Below are 5,453 nucleotides of genomic sequence, written 5' to 3' on the forward strand. Positions count from 1 at the left end.
GGGCCGGCCGGCGTTGAAAAAACAGTGATGGGGAAACCCTGTGCCAACACACATCTACTGTAGGGTAGGGTTGCGCTATCTTCCACTTTCCATTGATTAACCTCCTCTCAGACAAATGGTGGTCTTCCAAATTGTGCATGGCTTCCATCTTTAGGAGCCTCTGTGGTCCTCTTCTACTATGTGGACCACAAATCAACTAATCATCAAGACCATTAACCTGGGCTGGGACTAACTAAAGCCTGTACACAGTGGCCCTCCAAGACCAGAACTGAAAAACACTGATTTAGACCAAGGAAGAGAGGTTGAAGTCTATGACAATCCCTATAATTATTTGCTACAATATTAGTTTATAACAGCATGTCAAAACATATAGGTAGACGGTGACAATTCCATGACACCACCAATATGATAGGTAGACCACTACCCCACTGCCTACAGTGTAGAACTAGCATTCTGTACAGTACGGTCCACCCCCAGAGCTGATTAGTGCGGATCCCTCTGCATCATATCCCCTGACTGACTGTCTTATAATTGGTGTGGTACAGTGACCAATCCACCATCCAACCGATCCATGCTATAGTGATGAAGACTTCTGCCGTCCCAGTGGACCAGAGCTACACCGGCTCCTGAATTGCTCTCAAGTGAACTGATTGATGATCAATTACCCAATTACAAGGAGTCTGGCACGTGCTGTGTTCAAATCCCCATGTGTGCCATGTGCCTTTACCAAGGTAAATTGAGATCGAACAACTAAATGAGAACTACTCCTGTGTGACTTCTTAGGTCCCTATTTTTTATTTGAAGAGTAAACAAGGTTAAAATGTACAGTGATACAGTACATCTGCTGTGTGGGTCCTACAGGGCCTGCTGTACCGCCGAGAGCTTCCTCAACACTAAAAAGGCTGGGAATAGATCATGCTAATACTGTTGCACTGGTGGGCCGAAAGTGCTGCGAATACTATATACCCGTGTTATTCACCCGTGTTATTCACTGGTCCAGAAGGGTTGCTGTATGTGTCAGCTTTTGTCCCTGTCATTAACATACCTGATTTAACCAATCATCAAGAGATGATGACAAAGAGTGAAGAAAACTTGTTGTTTTTACTCACCCAATATCTTGCTGATATGAATTCATGACCTGCATCCACGTCCAGTTTAATTTCATTGTCCACCTGCAAACTAAAAGACACATGAAAGATCTCAAATTACTAACACTAACACCTACAGCTATGGTAAATAAAGACTTGAGGGAGAGAGGGTCAGTTTTGTTACAGTAACCCTTTAATTGAAAGCTGTAATGGGGATCAGATCTGTCTTTTTTCCCAATCCAGCGGTTTTGAGCTGTGTTATTGGCGTCACGCCAGAGAGGCTTCGACAAGGCTGTTCAGCAAACTCATTTTGTAGGCTACATGTTTAGTGCGATCATCAGTCACTAGCAGGTTTGGGAGCCACCCCCACCAGGCAGCGCCTGTCTAGTGTTGCCTTCTCTCTTCCATCCCTCTCTCTCCCCTCACACTCTGTGTGAACCCAGCATCAGGCTCACACTCACTCCATCACTGTTCCGCCATGACAGTGGGGCCCCACTGCCCTACCATTGTGGTGGAAAGCGGTGGAAAGATCATATTGCAAAGTTATTCTCATTCCCTGGTCAAAAATAGCTTGAGATGTCATTTCTTTAATATGGCATACATTTCTTATTTGTTTTAGAAGTAGGCTTATAGTCACATAAGTTACAGACAGAAATTCACATATAGTTCTAGGTCTATTTCATATATTGACTACTGAATTTCATGGAAAGAGAAAATATTCACAATCATTAGATAATGTAGCCTTCAGTAGACCTAGCCTATAAGAAGAACCATCTGTGGGCTTAATTAGGCCACAACTATTACTAGGACAGTTTGCCTGTTGTCAGTCCATGTTGCCTACACAAAATGTTTTCTCTAAAACAAAACACATATATGCCTACTTCTCAATTATTGTCAAATATTATTTATTGACAAGCTTAAATTGTTTTTAAGCTGTTCACCTCAGTCGAAATGTTTGAAAATCGACAGTAGCTAGTGGTTAGACAGGCAGATTTGAGGCAAGTAGCCTATGTATAAATCAAGGAGTTGGGTTACCCCTTATGTTAATACATTTATAGGCCTATATTTTGTTAACATTTACAAAACGCATGCCCAATTGTAGTTCATATATTTTACTGGTACCTCTATATTTACCTAAAGATACGTTTTGGCGCCTTCTGGTCGTCTCCAAACTCGAGCGCATGAACGTGATGCAAATCACGGGCAGCTGACTGGGCTGTAGACATTTCTGGATCAAAACGCAAATGTTTATCGTTAGGTGAGAAGGAAAAAATGCTGCATGTCATGCCTATACAACTTTGTTTAAAATTTCCATAAAATACCAACAAGGGATTTTTTTTCAAACAGAGTTGGTGAATGTGTAGCACTACAGAACTAAACCTACTTTACATGTTGGTCCAGTCACGCCAGCTGCCTGTGCTTTGCCCGAAAGTAATGATGCCCATGCGCGCGAGTTTGGAGACGCCAAACGGCGGCAAAAAACAACAGGTATGGACGGTGGTAAAACTACAACTATTTTTATTTAAACAACATTTTGGCATACATTTTGTAAATGTTAACAAATGTGCTATTAGGCTTACACATTTCTGAACATAACATTAAGTCTTACATTGCCTCATAATGGTATTATTAACATTGTTAACTACTGACGAAAAATAATAGCAAAACATGCAACAAATTCAAGGATTTTACTGAGTTACAGTTCATATAAGTCATTAAGTCAATTGAAATGAATTCATTAGGCCCTAATGTATGGATTTCACATGACTGGGGAGTTTTCCCCCTTGAAGGGGCTCTATTAAAGACAGAAATACTCCTCGATTGCATCATCTTTCCGGGTGGCTGGTCTCAGACTCTCCTGGGCTGGCGTGGTTACACATGGTCTGCGGTTGTGAGGCCAGTTGGATATACTTCCAAATTCTTTAAAACTACGTTGGAGGTGTCTTATGGTAGAGAAATTAGCATGACATTTTCTGGAAAGAGCTTTGGTGGACATTCCTGCAGTCAGCATGTCAAGTGCATGCTCCCTCAAAACTTGAGACATCTGTGGTATTGAGTTGTGTGACAAAACTGCACATTTTAGAGTTGCCTTTTATTGTCCCCAGCACAAGGTGCACCTGTGTAATGGTCATGCTGTTTAATCAGCTTCTTAATATGCCACACCTGTCAGGAGGATGGATTATCCTGGCAAAGGATAAATGCTCACTAACAGGGATGTAAACAAATTTGTGCACAAAATTTGAGAGAAATAACCTTTTTGTGCATATGGTTTCTGGGATCTTTTATTTCAGCTCATGAAACATGAGACTAAAACTTTACATGTTGTGTTTATATTTTTGTTCAGTATAGCTAGCATGAATTTACAAACATGTGTGGTCTTTCTGTTTTTTTTGTGTTTGATAATTTAGCATCATTAATCGGATATTGTCTACCTAACAGTATGGCACCTTTCATTATTTATAATTGTTTTAATAATTGAAGATTGGATGCTCGGAACAGGAGGTTGTCCTGGTCAGTTCCCATGGTCAGGAAAATACTACGGTGATCATGAACATGGATGGCTAGGGTGACCTACCACTAGGCCTACAGGTGAACTAGAACTACAACTGGGTGGACTACAACTAGGCCTACAGGTGAACTACAACTGGGTGGACTACAACTAGCCCTACAGGTGAACTACAACTGGGTGGACTACAACTAGGCCTACAGGTGAACTAGAACTACAACTTGGTGGACTACAACTACAACTGTAAAATACTGTATAGAAATCATAAACATGAATGGCTAGGGTGACCTACAACTACCGTTGCAACACCAGGCTTAAAAAACAATCCTATTGTAATCACATTAGCCTGTCTGTGCTAGATCAAGAGCATGCATGGCCTGAGTTTAAGACAACGCTTAGGCTAATGACCAGGAGCTGAGGGAAACCTGTTGACATCTGAACCTTTCACCCAGCCACCTAAACCAAAACCAGACTCACACACACACTCTCTGTGCAGTGCACTCTGTGCTTGGTGTCTGAGAAGCCCATTGACACCGTGCGCCATGACATGTTGGACACAATGACAGAGACACCTTACGAGCCTCCCTCAGGCTCGGTGTATGCTCTCTACCACTCTGCCTGGACTGGCTTAAGTGCTTGCCCTTGCAATGTTCATTTCACATGCACAAATTGCAAATTAGACTTGAGGTCAAACAGCTTTTTAACCTTCCCACAAAAAGTAACGAAGTTAGTGTCTTAGATTGGTTTCATAGGCTACCTATTGTGACTTTTTATTGCTATCTTTGTGGTTTTACGCTGCAACATCTACAAGTAGCTTTAAAAAAAACTGTCAGAATTCTTTAACAGACAGTAGCATAGGCTTTTTTACGACACACACCACTGAGTCACAGATCCATTTTAAGCATGACGTGACTGTGGGTTCCCAATTGACCTTTCTTCATCTCCTCTCTAACACTTAGACCCTGCATTGATGCCCTCTTGGGAGCTAATGCCAACCAGCAGCCATTTTGTTGCTCCCTGCGGGACATTGGCCCAGGGATCACACCACTGCTGTGGCAGACACTGTCTGGGGCCAACCGTCAAGCATCTGACACTCAGCGCAGGAGATAAAGTAACGAGGGATGTGACGTTGATTTGACACCCGGTGACGGACAGAAGGGAGCGAGAAAAATCAGGTGCTGTTTATTTTTCTTTCTTTCTCCTGTCAGGCAGACATACCAACTGGAGCCTCCTCTTCTCATTCCCTTCAGGGCACAGGGCGTGGCAGACAAGGCGTTTCTTCATCGTAAACATTCGCACATGGACTTGTTTCCCAGTAGCAGGTTAGCGAACTAATGTCCTTTTTGCCGCTTGAGGCGACGCTGTGTAAATTAGTCTTCACTCAACTCAACACTCTTGGCTGCTGTGTCTGCGGATGACAAGCAGAGACCGACAGTAGCGATGCTGGTGCGATAGAAACTGAGAGAGAGGGTGACTATGGTGTAATTGCATCACCATGTAGTCACTGCAGATGTAGAGTTCATGCTGTGCTCCCTTTTGTGGCAGATGGAACAACCGATACTCATTTGTATGTCACTCAACCAATGTTTGTTTTTTGGAAATGGCAGCAACCAAAGAATTTCTGTTTTGTGTGGTGTGTGTCACATGTAAAACTTTCTGAGTTTGTAGTGGTTGACTATAACTGCAGTAATACCTGTGGTGCTTATTTATAGGTTAGGCCTATTTGGGTGGCAACAACATGCCTAATCAGTATCCTTGTCTCACATAGGAACCTGTGTGAACCTTAAACAGTTGTGGTAAATACTGTCTAACTACCGTATTGTCAATCGGTAGCTGATCAGTGAGGAGTAATAGCTTTG

General features: G+C 42.5%; 1 long non-coding RNA gene across 1 annotated transcript; it reads right to left on the bottom strand.

The window, feature by feature from the left end:
- Positions 1-1,104: 1,104 nt before the first annotated feature.
- On the bottom strand, positions 1,105-2,539 carry LOC109892291 (uncharacterized). Its single transcript, XR_002255594.2, has 3 exons — positions 2,473-2,539; positions 2,223-2,316; positions 1,105-1,179 (listed from the first exon to the last, which is right to left on the bottom strand). It is a non-coding gene; the product is annotated as an uncharacterized LOC109892291 (long non-coding RNA).
- Positions 2,540-5,453: the final 2,914 nt, after the last annotated feature.

Source organism: Oncorhynchus kisutch, linkage group LG6, assembly GCF_002021735.2.
Source record: "Oncorhynchus kisutch isolate 150728-3 linkage group LG6, Okis_V2, whole genome shotgun sequence".
Classification (NCBI taxonomy): Eukaryota; Metazoa; Chordata; class Actinopteri; order Salmoniformes; family Salmonidae; genus Oncorhynchus; species Oncorhynchus kisutch.